The sequence below is a fragment of the Cnephaeus nilssonii genome (genome assembly GCF_951640355.1).
Source record: "Cnephaeus nilssonii genome assembly, chromosome: 9".
NCBI lineage: Eukaryota > Metazoa > Chordata > Mammalia > Chiroptera > Vespertilionidae > Cnephaeus > Cnephaeus nilssonii.
Window position 1 is genome coordinate 22,982,424 of NC_137080.1, and position 17,897 is coordinate 23,000,320.

Consider the following 17,897-nt stretch of genomic DNA (forward strand, 5'->3'; position numbering starts at 1 on the left):
GTCTCTTTTTCATTTTGGGCAGGGGAAGTTCAAGCCCAGGAGACTCCCTTGTCAACCAGGAAGCGAGATGGAAGCAGCAGTGCAAGAGGGACTAGGCTAAATGTTACTCTAGGATCTTCAATATGGGTTATAGGACACTGGGACACTGCAGGGCCTTTCATAGGAGACCACAGAGGTATTTAATGATTGCTTATTTTGGCTCCTTTGAGTGGCAATGGCACCATTTTGAGAAATACCACTTTGGAATGAGACTCATTTTAAAGAAATTTCTTGCTGATATTATCAATATCTTACATAGATTTTTATATGTCAACTAACATCTATGACTTTGTAGATGTCAAACTAGAATGTCCTGAGTAAAAGGAGTTAATATTGAAATACCTAGCATAAGGCATGCTGGACACATTTTCTTCCCAGAAAAAAAATGGGAAGGCGCTCATCCAGGAACTCATAAAACACTGCAGAGAATGTTGATTGGCAGTTTTAGCCTTGCATCTGGAGAGTTATTTATAGCCAAATCTTGATATTCAGTTGTAAAGAAGAAACAGAAAAGAATAGGTTATTGAAAGCCATGCATAATTCACACATTTTATCTTAAACAGTTGTTTTTAACTGCTACTTTTCTACCAAATTTCTACCAGACTTATTAACAAAGAGTCAATTTACAACTTAGTGTTTAATTTCTTTTTGTGTCATCTGCTGACTGGTAAAAATAAATGTCAGTGCTCTGGGTCAGAGCATAGTTGGATAGCCATAAACAAACAAAGGATGACAAATGAATGAACGATTGCTATGAAAAATAACTAATCTGCTTTGACCCTACATGACTACATCATGCAACTATAGGAGCTCACAAAGAACAATACTGAAACATTGAGCCTAATAAGTTGAAGAATATTTGCATCACTTAACAGACATCTTTTAAATTCCAAGTCATACTTTCTTGTAGAAATGTGGGTTCATTCAAAATTAGCAAGGAGTAATTGGCTAGGAAATAATTACTGATTCTTTAGCTTATTTTTTTTTTCTGAGTCATAGTATGTAGTCAAAATGCCAAGTCTCAATGATTCTAGAAGGGAACTTTTAGAAAGATCTGTTATATTATGTCAGCCTATAAGAAAAAGGTTCACAAAAGGCATCATCTGTTTTTGGACCTTGTTTTATAAAAGTCTTAAGACCTACTTGAGTGGCAGGAACTGTCCCTGGCATGTAACTCAGCTTTAATATTTAGGTCAATTAATGATGACTGATGTTAAGAATACCATGAGTTTATCTGACCGCTTAGGCCTAATGGATTATGTTTAGGTACTATTGCCTATCAGGATCAAAGCGGGCTTGAATCCACACCCAGCCCACAAGTTTTAACTGATTTTAAAGCCCTCGCCATATTCCCAAGAGATCATTTTAAACAAACTATGGATACTGTGTTCAATTTCTTACAGTTAGAGTAGATTTGCAGTGTTATTTGCTCAGCCTTTCTTGTATGGTGACATTCACTGTATCTTTTATATCCCAGGCTCTATGTTAAGCACTATTTGGGGAGGAACTCATTTCATATGGACTCAAAACTCATGAAGCAAGATCTATTATTATATTCACTTGCCAATGAGAAAACAAGGACTAAGAGAATAAAAGTACTTTGCTAAAAACACTCACCTATAAAGCAGTAGAGATGGGGCATGACCCTATGCCTTCTTGCATTGGAACTTGAGCTCTTATTATTCTACATTGAACCCTATTTCGTTGTACCAGATGTTGTGTTTGATAGCATCAAACAGGCTAGGAAAATCACATTTCCATAAAACAGACTACTGAACTGCGTAGACTTCTTTAGATACAAATTGTTATGGTGTGCCACTACTAGAGCTCAAAAAAGCAAAATCAATAAAAAGAGGGCCAAGGAAACAAAACATTGGTTGTGAACAATGCCACATCCGTGGAGGAGCTGACATGCAGTCAGATTGACCAAGGAAAAAGAGAGGGTGCAATGGGTCTCCAGAAAGAGTTGGTGGCCTACTGCTCATAAGCTTCACAAGGTGCCAGCATCATAATTTTTACTGGTTGGTTGTAACTACAAGCACAGCACTACCTAACTATTTCATCTGAAATATAAAATGCCCATTCTTCCAACAGTAAAAAATTAACTCTAGCCCTGGCCAGTGTTGCTCAGTGGTTAGAGTGTTGGCCCACACACTGAAGGGTTTCAGGTTTAATTTCTGATCAAAGGCATGTATCTGGGTTGGGGTGTGTATGGGAAGCAACCAATGGATGTGTTGCTCCCCCTCCTTCCTTTCCTTCTACTCTAAAATCAATGGAAAAATTATCCTTCAGTGCGGATTTAAAAAAAAAAAAATCAACTCTATTTCCCACTTCTCTTCCCCATTCCTTTTCATTTCCTACCCTTGTTCCTAGTCTTCTCAGAATAAAATGAATCTCTGATCTAGCTCACCGATAGAGTTGACATATCACTTGTTGAAAGTAGTTAATCTCTAGTCCTTAAATTCACAAACTGTTAATCCCAGATCATCATGAAATTGACTAGATTCTCATCAGCTAGACTCTTGTCTAAAGCTTAGAATTTAATGTTCAATTATTTCTGTCATGATAAACAAGTATTTTTTAACTTTTTAAGATTGAGAGCTTTCTCTGGAATGATATTTTCAATCCAAACCAAGAAATAAGAGAAGACATATAAGTTATAGGTGCCACAGTTTTGATGAGATAAATATTGAAGCATAAATTGAGTAGCATGAGAACCTTTTAAGAAACTTCTTTTTGCCGAAACCGGTTTGGCTCAGTGGATAGAGCATCGGTCTGTGGACTGAAAAGTCCCAGGTTCAATTCCGGTCAAGGGCATGTACATGGGTTGCAGGCACAGCCCCGGTAGGGGGTGTGCAGGAGGCATCTGGTCGATGTTTCTAGCTCTCTATCCCTCTCCCTTCCTCTCTGTAAAAAATCAATAAAATATATATTTTTTTTAAAAAAGAAACTTCTTTTTGAGTTTAGGAAAGATAATAGATTGAGGGTGATTCCTATGACTGAATGTAGAAAATGCTCTAACTATTGTTGCCTATTTGTACATGGAAAAAAATCCTCTAATCCTAGGATGCTGGTTTAAAGAGAGAGCTGTAAAGTGGGCGATTTCAGTACATTCTCCCACTCAGAAACTGTTAAAACAGAAGCAGAGTGATTTGAAGTGAAAGGCCTTATGTTCATATAGTAAGCTTTCATTTTGGTAGTTAAATTTACTTTCATTGGCTGTATAATCTCTCTCTCTCTCTCTCTCTCTCTCTCTCTCTCTCTCTATATATATATATATATATATATATATATATATATATATATATATATATATATATTTACTTCAAATCCTTAGGCCTTGAAATTGTTTTTAGTACAAGATAGTGAATATCTAAAAGAATTGGATCAGTATCTAGATGAAAGTTTTAATTTTTGTTGAATGATGCCTTAAACTGCAAGATAGATAAACTTCTATGGCTAAGAGGGAACTGAATCTGATTTAATTTTTAAAAATAACTTAAATATTAGACAGTTTTTAACATTACTTATAGAAATATTATCATGTAAAGGTAGAAATAATGTCTTCAGTTTGTACCAACCTCAGCATCTCGTGTGACTTGTTTTATTTTTTCATCTTCCATTTCATTAGATGATAACATTTAGTTAAGTCACATTTTATTATGTCTGACAGAATTTGATGAGCACAGAGCTTGACAAAACAAAGCAGCAATAAGAGCTTTGACTTTGCTTTATATTCCTTTTATTTCCATAGCTTATTGTTTACAAAGATGGAGTCTTTTGACATTTCTTAGAATATATAGAATCATTTACCATTAGTAGACATTTGTACCAGAGTGAGTGAACAAATGACACTGTGGTTCTTAACAATAATTAAGTCACCTTTTAAAATTGCCTTTACTTCTTTCACTTTAGAGTTAATTAAGTTTGAGTTAAGATGGCTTGCTTATTCAAAATTATTTGACTTAATTTATTTTTTTGCATTTTGACCCTGAAATATATATTAAACTTTTCTTTCATCCATTCTCTTTTATACAAAAGATTGACTATTTTCAGGATAAATTTTTCAATGAGGTAAAATAATGGTTGAAGGGTTGTATTCAACAGAAAGATTATTGGTTTGCTCAGATTTTGCCATTGGCTGGCTAAAAAAGCATTTATGGGATTTTGAAGTGTATTTTCCATTTACAGAGAAAGCATTTGTGGAAAAATAGCATTCATGTGGGGAAAGAGAAAATCTACTCGTTGCCACTTCATCATATCTACACAGAAGGATAGATAGGGAAAAAGCACTCATAACTTTCCTGGCAATAACCAAGGAAACTAAGAGAAATTCTAATGGAGAATATTTCTGTTTTAAAAAGAAAAAAGAGGCAGGGTTTGAAACTATTTGGGATTACTTCCTGTGTAGAAGTCAGCAGCATGCACACAATGGCTGAGCTGTGCTTTCTCCTGGAGCCAGACCAAGGGCACACATTTCAATTTTGATTTATTAACTTATGGAAAATTCTGACACATTTTATATGTGTAAGTCCAGGTACATGCAAACCCACCAATTTCTTGACAAAACTAGTGTTCTTGCTCATTATTATTATTATTTTTAACTAAGAAAGAGCAGAACTGGAGGAATGCTTAACTTATAATACATGACAATACAACCCATTTCACCCTCACTAATGAGTCTCTCTGGAAATCAAAATAGACAACTATCACCCCTACAATAAAATTTTAAAAGATATGTGAATACATAGCAAAAATACATTTGCAGTGTGAAATGTTATTTTAGAGACTTCCATATCTACTCTCATAGGGTTTGTCTCACAGTATCAAGGTCAATCTAGCAAGTGTGAATGTCAAGATATTTAAAAACAAGTATATTTAAGTCATTGCATACATTATTGATGTAATGTAAATTATTGAAATTGGGAATGTAAACTGGTGAAAAATTTTTGAAAGGCAACTTACCAATATCTATTAAAGTACTCCTCTGCTATGAGACTTCCAATTTTAGCTGTGACATGTAAAAACCTTGGAAGTTGTCATGCCCTTTTTAAAAAAGAAAATAAAGCTAAACAAACTAAAACTTAATGCTTTTTCTTGGACTCAGCAGAGAACTGAGGTCACAGGAAAAATTGGCCCCTCAAATCTGGAATCCAGGGCATCACAGCTGAGACCTGCTTGCCAGGAACAGATGCCTCTGGAGCCATAAATTGGTGGAAACACAAATGACAATTTTGACAAAAGCTGGAGGCTAAGTGTGGTCTATGTCTGAGAGAGAAACTCTCAGGAGCTACTGCCTTAAAGCTGAAAGATGCAAAGTCTCTCTAGGGCAAGTATTTAGGGGGCCAAGACACTAAGAGGGGTCAAAAACAAGTATAGAAATTCAAAGCCACTGGCACCTACTGCTAATTCAAACATTAAACACTAGAGGCCCAGTGCACGAATTTGTGCATGGGTGGGGTCTGGCTGGCCGGCCCCAATCAGCGTATCAGAGCCGGGTCTGTTGGGAGGAGGAAATTGCGGGAGGTTGGCCAGCAGGCCTGCCCTGATCCGAACCCTGATCAGGGCTGGGCTGGCTCAGCGGAGGGGCCGCAGGTGATTGGCCAGGGGAGCCCACCCCCGATTGGGGTTGGGGGACTGATTGGAAGTGGGGCTGGCCCTGGGGAGGGGCTGTGGGTGGTGGGCTGGCTGGCCCCACCCCTTATTGGTATGGGGGGGGCCAATAGGGGATGGAGCTGGCTCGGGGGAGGGACTGCAGCCAATGGGAAGGTGGGGGCCCTCAGGGGAGGGGCTTCAGGAGTTTTGCAGGCTGGCAAACTATTGGGGTAGGGGGGCAATCAGGGGTGAGGCCAGCCAGGGGGAGGGGCTGTGGGATGATCAGGGTGGTGGTGGCCCATCAGGGGGGGTGGGGCCGGCCAGGGAGAGGGGCTGCGGGAGGTTGGCCACCGGCCCCGCCCCCGATCGGGGTGGGAGAGGCTCATCAGGGGTGGGGCTGGCTTGGGGAAGGGGCCACACGGGAGGTTGGCCAGCCAGCTCCATCCCTCAATCAGGCCAATTTCTCTGGCTGCAGTGGGCGTCATAGTGACTGGTCGTTATGGTCGTTATGGCATTATGGTTGCTGGCTTTTTATATATATACTAGAGGCCCAGTGCACGAAATTCGTGCACATGGGGGGGGGTGTCCCTCAGCCCAGCCTACACCCTCTCCAATCTGGGACCCCTCGAGGGATTTCAGGCGACCGGGCTGATCAAGGGAAGGCACCAGCCCCATTACCCCGCTGCTGCATCCACTGCCAGCCACTGCAGCCACCAAGGTGTTTTCATCAACACGGACTCTAGTCCCTTCACTGTGAAAAAATGACAACTTTCTTTAGGCATTTTCAAGATGTATCTTTCATAGGATATGACATTTTTTTTTAATTCTCACATGAGGATATGTTTCCATTGATTTTTAGAGAGTGTATAAGAGAGAGGGAGAGACAGAGAGAAACATCAATGTGAGAGGGACACTTTGATTGGTTGCCTCCTGCATGAGCCCTGACCTGGGCCCCGGCCAGGGAGGAGCCTGTAACATAGGTACATGCCCTTGATCAGAATCAAACCCGGACCCTGCGGTCAGCAGGCCAAGGCTCTATCCACTGAGCCAAACCAGCTAGGGCAGGATATGACATTTCTTAGCCCCTCCAGTAGTGGACCTTCGTTTTTTCCTCCAGGAGTGTGGTGGAAAAGCTCTAGATCACCTTCTTGGATTCTTATAACCCAAGTTACCAAGAACACTGCAAGTGGCAGCCTACAGGGAGCTTGGCCAATGAGCTATCAGAAAAGGTATTTACTGTCAAACTGGTTTGGCTCAGTGGATAGACCGTGGGCCTGCAGACTGAAGGGTCCCAGGTTTGATTCCTGTTAAGGGCATGTACCTTGGTTGGAGGCACATCCCCAGTGGGGAGCGTGCAGGAGGCAGCTAACCGATGTTTCTCATTGATATTTCCGACTGTCTATCCCTCTCCCCTCTTCTCTGTAAAAAAAAATCAATAAAATATTTTTTTTTAAAAAAAGAAAAGGTGTTTCCTCTGCAGCTCATGTGCAGAGGACCCCCTGCATTGTGTCCACTGGGCTAGGGGCATGTCCCTGCCAACCAGTGGTGGCCACCAAACCCCTGTCAAGGGCGCTGGGCTGGGGGCGTGAATGCGAACCACCACTTGGTGCCGGAGCTCCTGCAAGCCACTGGGGGCGGGGCAGGAACATCCCCATCACCCAACACCCCTGAGGCCAGCAGCCAGCCCCATCATGGGCGCCAGGCTGGGGGGCATGCAGGGACCCCTGGGCCGCATGCAGCGGTGGCCACCAGGGTCTCCGCTCACCCCAGAGGCCGGCAGCCACCCCCCCCGTCGAGGGCGCTGGGCTGGGGGCGTGGACCCAAACCTCCGCTTGGTGCTGGAGCATTGGCAAGCGGCTGGGGGCGGGGCAGGAATATCTCCACGTCGCCCCGCCCCCAGCCACTTGGCGCCTACACCCATTGGCTCGGAGTGGCCAGGGGGCGTTCTGGGACCCCTGCCGCTCAGGGCCTAAGCACGGGCCTACAGGCTAGGAGCAGCCTGGGTCCGGAGGATGTTCCTGGGAGCCAGGCTGCTCAGCGCCTGTGTATGCAAATTAACTGCCATCTTTGTTGGGTTACTTTGCATACTCGCTCTGATTGGCTGTGGGTGTAGCGAAGGCACAGTCAATTAGCATTTTTCTCTTTTATTAGTGTAGATAGATAGTCTGACTCCTGGCAAATTAACATAAAACCTCACACTAGAGGCCAATTTACCTTAGTTTTTATTACTCAATATAACATATCTGGCTTTTAACAAAAAAATTACATGGCAAGCCAAATGCAAGAAAAACACAATCTGTAGAGACAAAGAAAACAACATAATTAGACTCAGATGTGAAACAGATGTTAAATGATCTGACAACCTGGCTGATATGGTTTAGCAGTTGAGCATTGACCTATGAATCAGGAGGTCATGGTTCAATTCCTGGTCAGGGCACATGCCCAGGTTGTGGGCTCAATCCCCAGTGTGGGGCATGCAGGAGGCAGCTGATTAATGATTCTCTCTCAACATTGATGTTTCTCTCTCTCTCCCTCTCCATTCCTCTCTGAAATCAATAAAAATATTTTTTTAAAAAAAGAGAATGACCTGACAGAGAATTTAAAATAACTCTGATCTTGTTTTAGATCCTATGATCAATATATAAGAGGAAAGTATGGAATATGGAAAAAGTAAATAACATGTAAGGAGAGATGTAAACTCTAAATAAAAAATAAAAATTAAATGCTAAAAATAACCTGTAATAGACATGAAGACTGCCTCTGAAAGGCTTATGAGTAGGCTGGAAGTGGCTAAGAAAAGAATCAATGAGCTTAACATTAAGACAATAGAAACTTATTAGTGATCTGTCTTAAGTGTTCATCACTGTGAAGTCACTGTGAAAGTATACTTACTAGTAATAGAAGTCAGATGACTGCTTAAAACTAGGTGAGAGTCTCAGCTTTTTGCAAGATTCCATTTACTGTGTCACCTTGACAAGTTGTTTGACCTCTTTGACTCACATTTTTTCCTACATATAAAATACAAATAGTGATACCAGTCTCTGATGCAGTTGCTCAATGCAAATGTAAGATATTAGAGATAATAATATATGCTTTAGAGCAAGACTGTCCAATAGAACTTTCTTAAATGATAGAAATGTTCTATAATTTTGCTACTCAATATAATGGCCACTACCACATGTGGCTATTGAGCATTTGAAATATGGCTAGTATAACTGAGGAACTGAATTTTTAATTTTATAAACTTTAATTTAAATTTAAATAGCCATGTTTAGCTAGTGACTACCATATTGGACAGCACAGGTCTATAGCCAGACAAAAAATTTCCAATTCATATTTTTGGATCCATGCAATAAGGAATGTCAGAAAATCTATCAACCACAGCTTATATCACCTTCTATTTACATGATGAAACATAAAAATATCTGGCTTTTAATTTCCTGACTTCATGTTCTGGAATGTGGTATTCAATATTCCCTCTAGAAAATTTTCATATTTTCCTACTGTTTGTACTGTGCCTATGATTTTCAAGTATTTTTCTTACAGCTCTAAGGTCACAATCAATACCTTGGCCACAATACCTCCCCCCACCCTCACTGCAGTTTTAGGCCACTACATGGAATAAAAATTTTGGAGCAGGTCCCTAAGAGAGGTGCTGAGGTTCATTTTCCTGAAAATGTTCAATTTACTCTTATAGAATGGCTCAGGAATGGTTTCAACAAAAGGTAAAGAAATACAATTGTAGTCTTCTGAATCAATCACGTGGCCTCTATGTTTCCAGAAAGGTAAATTTGGCTTTTAGTCATGTTAACTGTTGCCCTTTATTTTATTAGAATGTTCTTTTGACAAATATATTTGTCAAATATATTTTTCACCTGTGCCTTTAGTTTTTATTCATTTGTGTGGGAGTATTCTTATGTCATATCACGTTAGTGGAATAATTTTCATATGATTTAAAATGCTTGGCTAAGTAAAAAGGAAGGTAATAGCTAGCAAAGATAAAACTAATTGTTCATCTATACTCTATATTCTTTTTTTCTTGTACCCTAAAAGTAGAAAGTAGAATTTTCTTCTCATATTTAGTCATCTTGAGATATGAAAACCTGAATATACATGTTAGTAGATGAAGGAGCCTTGGAATTACCTTTCCTGTCGGTACACTGGTAGAATTTTAGTTATTATCTGTGCATCATGTCCCAAATAGCTGGTGTCAAGCAGCTAAATCATTTCAAATAACCAACTCAATTTTCAACCTTTCATCCTGATAATATAGAAAAATATCTCTGGATTTGAGAGCAACTTGAATTTCAAAGCTTTGTATTGTTGGTAAATTATTCCATTTATTTTGATTCTTTCATACTGGGAAAGAAAATGAAAGGTACCTATCTTAACCTCTCCACATATTATTGCAGATTAGTAGTATTTACTCCTTCCCTTTCCAACATTCTTATGTGCTGTAATGAAATCAATTTAAAAAGCTTTCAAATAGATTTTACTAAAGATTTTTGATAACTGCTTTCTATATTAGTTTATACATTTGCCTTATTAAGTAATTACACTGCTTTATTGTTTATTATATTTCTATATAATATAATGTTATGGGGCTTAAGGACACAGTAATTAGAACATACACTTTATAGGTTATTTAGGTAATATATTGTCAAAATTTTCTTGCAAGTGTTTTTATTGACATTTCTTGTTAGAATGCCTTTTTTTTTTTTTAATATTCCACTATAGCACAGTCTCCTTTTATTCCCTTTATGAAAATGTTAGTAGACAGGCTTCAACATTTCCTTGAAGCAGGCATCCTCAAACTACGGCCCGCGGGCCACTTGCGGGTGTCTTTGCCGTTTTGTTTTTTTACTTCAAAATAAGATATGTGCATAGGAATTTGTTCATAGTTTTTTTTTAAACTATAGTCCGGCCCTCCAATGGTCTGAGGGACAGTGAACTGGCCCCCTGTTTAAAAAGTATGAGGACCCCTGCCTTGAAGAGTCATTGGAATTGTAGCATTTTGGTTATATCGCCTTTTGTCACATAATAATTATTCCAGAATTGCTATTGACTTTTAACACTCTGATCAGCAATATTGGAAGGTAATGTGATTGGTAGACATATGATGCTTCTGTCACTAATTGCCATGTAGATGGTCTACAGCAAATGCATCATCCTGAAGACAGAAACTCTTGAATCAAGGACCAATGAAAGCAATGATTAGAATAGTTCTTAGATGGTTTTATTATGTAGTTAAAGTGTGAATTGGCTTTATTAGGGAATACTCTCTTCCTCTCATTTCACCACCTCCCACCCCCCCACCTTTATATACATATAATCTTTTCATGATACTTTTTCTATATAAAGAAAGAAAATATAGCCCTATACCTTGAATAAAGAGACAACTGGTATTTATGTAACACTAGAGGCCCGATGCACAAAATTTGTGCATGGGTAGGATTTCAACGCCTGGCCAGCAATCAGGGCCAATCTGTGGAGTGACTGGCAGGGTAATAGGGGGCCCCCCGCTGGCACCCACATTGGCTGGCCTGGAACCTGGGGGCTGGGGGCAGCTCCTGCATTAAGCATCTGCCCCCTTGTGTTCAATGCACGTCATAGCAACCGGTCGTTCCACTGGTAGTTCCACCAGTCATTCTGCTGTTCGGTCGATTTGCATATTAGGCTTTTATTATATAGGATTGTGGCCATGATACAGATAAGGGCTGAAGCGGATCAGCTTTGAGTCATAAACAGTCCTATAGATCACTGGTTGTCCAACTTTCTAGATTTTGCCAGGATTTGTTACTGTGAAACTAGCACGTCACAGCACTGCACTTGTAAGTGATGTAATAATTTCCAGAACGCTTCTTTAGAAGGGAACAGCTACATATAATGGGTCCCCATTCTTGAACTAAAGCTCATTATTAGACCAAACTCTTATATGCTCCTAATAAAACAAAAACCCATTTGGCCTTTTGGGCATAACTGTGCAGGAAATGACATGCACATGCTACTGGTAGAATCCTATTCTTTGCCTTCCAAGACCTCACACAGAAAATTATTATAAATGATCACTGATTGAACCTTATGTCCTATGTTTTCTTTACTGGATTCATTTTATTCAGCATAATACTTGGTGAAAAACTGTCAGACACACCTAAAATATTTTGTGTTCTTTTATTCAAATATCTGCATGTTTTTGTGATTATGATCATGCCGCTAGTCTTTATTGAGAGGCATTTCTAATAACTCAATGTAGTATCTATTGAATTCCAAGCATAAGCAGTAATTTCTGACCCTAAGTAGGACTCCTTTTCAATCAAGTGTACCGACTGTCATGGGCTCTCCTTGTCCCTGTGCCCTTTACCAAGGACTCTTAAATTACTCTAGCCTGAAAAAAAATTCAGCCATGGAAACCTTTTAAGTAACTGTTTGAAGGCATCCCTGGGGAAGTAAGTTATTATGAAGAGAAGAAAGAGCATTGGTTTGTTCAAGTCAATTGATGCCATGGAATGGAAAAGAGACTCTGTCATTTCATTTTGAAGGCATGGTTCACACTGAGCATAGACGTGGGTGACAGAGATGAAGAGTGAGGTGCCTTTAAGACATTATTGAGGCAAAAATTAACACTTCCCTAAGTATTCTGGCAATAGGCGCGTTTTGTATTTTCCTGTGCAAGTGAACTTTTGCTAGTCAAAACTCAATCCAGAGGTCCAGATTTATGGGAACACACCAAGTGTACTTTATGGAGTTGGCCAAACCTTATGGGTGACATATATGTTACTGTGGAGAGAAGAGCAGTTTATGACTTTAATCTATCAGCATTACTGCCTGATAGGTCAAGTAGCCTTTGTAGATAGAATATCTTAGGGCTTTCAGACAAGATGAAACCACTTTTCTTCCCATATGTGATAGCTACACTGAGGTATTCTCTGGATTGTACAAATTTTAAGAATTGCAGACTACTCTCAAGGACAGTGGCTAAAACTTTTGTACAAAATAATGATATTGTATTTGCAGCTAAACTGGTTTTGGCCTAGTTGGAAGTTGGTTGGGGAATAAAATTAGTGTATTTGCCCTTTACATATTCCTTTTTTATAAAATCAACTGTTTTTTAAAGAGGTGTATCTTGTTTGAGTTCAGCCTCACATCAACAAAAGAGCATAGAAAAATAAGGAATAAGGGGCACTAGTAATAAAAAGATATGTGCTCCTTGCAGCATAAAAACATGTTTACTCTAGCTCTCTTTTCTTTAATCCAATAAAAGTATTGGCAAAGTGTTTGGTATTTGAGGCATAGTAGTGGGAGTACTGTCATGATGTAACTCAAAATGGTGGGAAAACCACTTTGAATAAAATGAGATCCAACTTGAACCTTTGCCCATGCCTGGAACTAAAACCAAGTCAATCCACTGTTAAGTGTCAAAAATGTTGAGTCATTAGCCTCCTTTTTGGTTCATCTATTTTGGATATCTATATGTGTCTGCTTTTTCCATACTCGTAAAAAATAGACTCATTGTGGCAGTCAGGATGTAACTCTTAGCTTAATCTATCTTCCTGAAGTTTAAAGGGATGAATATTAAACAAAAATTTTTATCAAAACATATTTATAAATTTAGATACTTTTATTGATTCCTGATGCACTTTTCAGAATCTACTATTGGTTTTTCATATAGATTCTGAAAACAGTTAATTGCTTTGGTAGGTTTTATTTCAGAGAATATTGGTAAATGGAGGTGTAAACCATTAAAACTAGCCCCAGTACCACTGAGAAATCACTAATGTTCAGCACTGCAAACTGAAGTCTAGGTTTTCGGCTCATCCCATTATGTCTCTCTCCTCACTTCTCTTACATAAGAACATTGCTTTTTGAATTTTTTTAGTTCCCTTTGGACCACTTTGGAGAGATAAACTATCTCAGAGAATCTATCCCAGTCTCAGATAATCACAGCTATAAAAACTCTTACCAGAATTAGTAGAGAGAACTGAACTATGTGATAGAGGACCTCAAGGGGAAAAATGATTCATGTCAAAAACAGAATGATAGTTATTGACATATTATACCTCAGAATATACTAAGTAGCCTGTCCATTAATCAACTTGATGAATGCCTTCTAAGAATATACTGCTCATTAGAAGAATGAATACATCTTCCAAAAAAGGGAATATATAGAGTATTTAGGGGATCAGAGGCACTCATTGCATTTTATAAAAATAGGATCATATATGACTAATTTTATATTAGCACATTAGGATACAGTGAAAATCCAACACACACACACACACACACACACACACACACACACACACACACACAATTTTTTTTTAGTCTTTCTTGGTCAAAAAGCTAAGATAATTGTTTGTGAAACCTTCCTTTTCCCACTGCCCCAGGCAGAATTTGTAGTTTCCTCCTCTGTGCTTTCTTTGTTCTTCAGGCATATGTCTAATATGAAACATATTTTTATATTATAATTATTGTGTATATTTCTGCCCACCTTTACCTCTAACTAAACTATGAAAGCAAGGAGCATATCCTATTCAGATTTATTCCTCAATGCTTAGCACAATGCTTAATATATAGTAAGTGCTCAAATAATACTTATCGAATGCACAAGTGAATAAATGAATTAATGAAACTCCTTTGAGTCTAAGAAGCCATACATGGATTCTTGTGAAAAAATTCCACCTATCTAGCCTGATATCTGCAATTGAGGATACTGCCCTAATGTCATCATATGTCATTAAACAGAACCCCGTTTGATATCACCTGGGTTGAAAGAGACTTAATTGAGAGCAGGGTTGAATGGATTGGTTTTCCCTGCGTGCCCCAAAGAGTCAATGGCTTCAAGATGATACAAATATCAACAATTAATCTTTGCAATTTTCTCAGCACAGGAGAATCTTTTACCTCCAAACCTGAGAGCTAATATTATTAATTGCTTTCTATACCTGAGAGAATTAAGATTCAGATAAGTGAAATATTTTCCCAGATCACATAGAGAGAAAGAAGGCATTATTAGAACTCAGACCTCTGGCTTCAAACCCCATTGTTTTTTTCCTACAATGCTTGCCTAATCTTAGAGTTGTCTGAGTGAGCAAAAAAAACACAGATATACTTCAAACTTCCAAGTCAAGACTGTCCCAAAATTTGCCCAAGCTGTTCTCATAACAGGCAGACTCAGACCATATTCAGGCAAACATTTTTTATAAGAATGAGACTTTAATGAGTTTTAAGTGGAGATTGTATTTTATTTTTAAATGAGCTAACATTGGTTTATAACATTATATAAAATCCAGATATACAACATTGTATAACTGTATATGACAACTGTATATACTATATAATGCTCACTGCCAAAAGTCTAGTTTCCATCTGTCACCATACAATTGACTTCTTTTACCCATTTTTCCCTCCCTCCACCCCCTTTTTCCTCTGGTAACCACCAATCTGTTATCTGCCTCTATGAGTTTGTTTTTTTAAAATATATAGTCCACATATACCTTAAATCCTATATACTTATCTTTTGCCATCTGACATATTTCACTTAGCATAATGCCCTTAAGATTTATCCATTTGTTACAAATGGCAAAATTTTATCATTTTTATGGATAAGTATTATTCCATATCTATCAATATTTATATCTATCTATCTATCTAACTATCTATCATCTATCTATATATTTATCTATATTCTTTGTAAGACAGTATTTTAAAATCAACACAATTTGTGTGTATATATAAGCCTGCATCTTTCTGGAAACAAAATGATCTACCTATTTTGACTTTATTAGAAAGAATACTGGAAAGTCTACTTGTTATAAAATTTTATTGCATCCATATCTAGAATTTTACTATGTTTAATATTCTTTTTCCTATTCTTCAAGAAAAACAGAGGAGAACTTCAAGATGATACTTCAAATCATAAAAGTGGATAAGGCAAAATTGGTTTCTACAGTTTTTATAAGTAGGTTCTATTTCCCTAATTACTTCATACTAGAGAAACTCTTAAAATTTATTAAAATTGAAAGAAAATTCTACTTCTATAACAAATAAGAATTTGAAATATGTTATCCTAGAATAATAGGTAAATAAGACATATAAATAGACTACAAAGAAAACAGTAAATTCATGAATAAATTTAATAGCAAATTTTGAAGAAAGTTAAGGGTGATGCCTTTATTCAATGAGATCATGAAAAGAGATTATAATATGGTCCTTAGTACCCCTGTTAAACGTGAGTTAGATTGGTTGTTGACCTAAGGTGATATTTTTAAAGTACCCCTATCTAGTTTAATGATCAGAGTTTCTCACTATGCTTTGCCTAGTCTTCTTCTAATGGAAGAAAAAGAGAAAGGCCAGTTTAATCATCATTCTCATAGTCACAAGCTCTCTATGGCTCCTCAAATAATGGAGGCTAAAGCCAACAAAACCAATAAAAACAAAATTACTATGGCCAAAAAATTTTCTTGAAAGAGAAAGCTATGTATTTTTCTCCCTGTTTCCTGTATCACCTGACCTTTTCCCTTTTGATAAATTTGATCTTTCTCTAGAAATCAATGACACAGCAGAAAGCAGAGAACAAATGGGTCAATTCCTGGCTTTGAGGTTTCAAAAATTAGACAGTTTATCTAGGAGAGTATTTAATGCATAAGAAGCAAGTTTTCCAAATCTTCAAGATTCTGGGCAAGGCCTCTGGTTGAGGGAAGGAAGAGATAGAGTTCTAAAGACATCGTGCATCCCTGAGAAAGATGAGTCTTGTGCCTTGTCCCCTTCCAAAGGCCAAACCCTGAAAGGAATGACAGCAAGAGCTTAGATAGTTTGTGGTTTCCAAGATTAGAGAGACCTGGGGAGGAGTAACACCAGTGCATAGGAAGAGAAGGCCCTAGACCTTCTGGGATCATAGGTCCAGTTTGGGTGGAAAACAGAGTTTGAGAAGAGCATGATGCAGTTCAGGCTTTAGGGAGCCTCACAGTTCCTCCTTATCTCGAAGTGATTCGTGACTGATACTGTCTCCTTTGCATGTGAGAGCAGCACTGAGTGGGCTGACAGTGAAGAGACTCAGGAAGTTTCCACGGCTCAGCATGGCCCAGCAGCAGCAGAATGATCCCTGTGCCCCGAGAGGGCCTTGGTAGTCTTAAAAGAGGTCTGGCGTAGACAGTTTAGCTCAGTGGATAGAGTTTCTGCCTATGGACCAAAGGGCCCCGGGTTCGATTGCAGTCAAGGTCTTATACCTTGGTTGCAGGCTCCTCCCTGGCCCGGGCCCTGGTCCGGGCTCATGCAGGAAGCAACCAATCAATATGTTTTTCCCTGTCTTTCCCTCTCTCTAAAAATCAATGGAAAAGTATCCTCGGATGAGGATTAAAAAAAAAAAAAAAAAAAAAGATGGCTGAAAGCCATCTGGCATTGTATTGCGGAACATGGGACAACCCAGCATGAATCTGCATGGAACAATGAGGAAAGGCCAAAAAGACAGAGGGATTTTCAGGAGTGCCTTCATGAGAAGATGACCCAAGGACCAGGTGCCACTATGCTCTCAAAGCCTTGGCCTGGGAAAGGTCCTCCAGGAACATAAGCAAACCCAGGAGAGCGGAGGCTGAAAATAGACATTACCTCAATTGGAGATAAATGAAGTTGTTATTTCTGCACACTTGACTGAAGACTTTTAACCCACTGTATGCCATAAATAACATTTCAAAGACTTGGATCCTCCTCAGTTGTACTGGTTTACTTTAATCAAAAGTTGGGGATATGTGTCAACAGCTCACAAAACCTTCAGGTAATTCCTGAGTCCAAATCTCTCCTGAATCCATGCAATTCAGTACTCTAATTTGGAAAACTTTGAAAGTTTAATGATAATTAATGGTAGTACTTTTGTACTTTCTAAAACTTCTGAAATGGCTTCTCATGCTTTATTTTATTTTGTTTAGTTTATTCATCTTCTAAAGTGAGAGCTGAATATGTATTTATTTTTTTCATTAAAGCTCATCCTATTATCCCAGAAGTCAAGAATGAGAATTACACATATTACAGACTTTTTGTCTTGCGGCAATATAGATTTATTCTGTACATGGGGAACAAGCTTTGGCTTGCAACAAATCAAAAGAACATTTTGTAACAGACTTGCAATGTATTCAGAAATACAGATCACTAATAAAGACACCAATAGACACTATTCAGCCTCCGGTTCAAATATTTTCTAAATGATTGGTTTTTCTGTGAGAACATTTTCCTCTGGTATAAAAAAATGGGCATGAATAGGATGAGTGTTT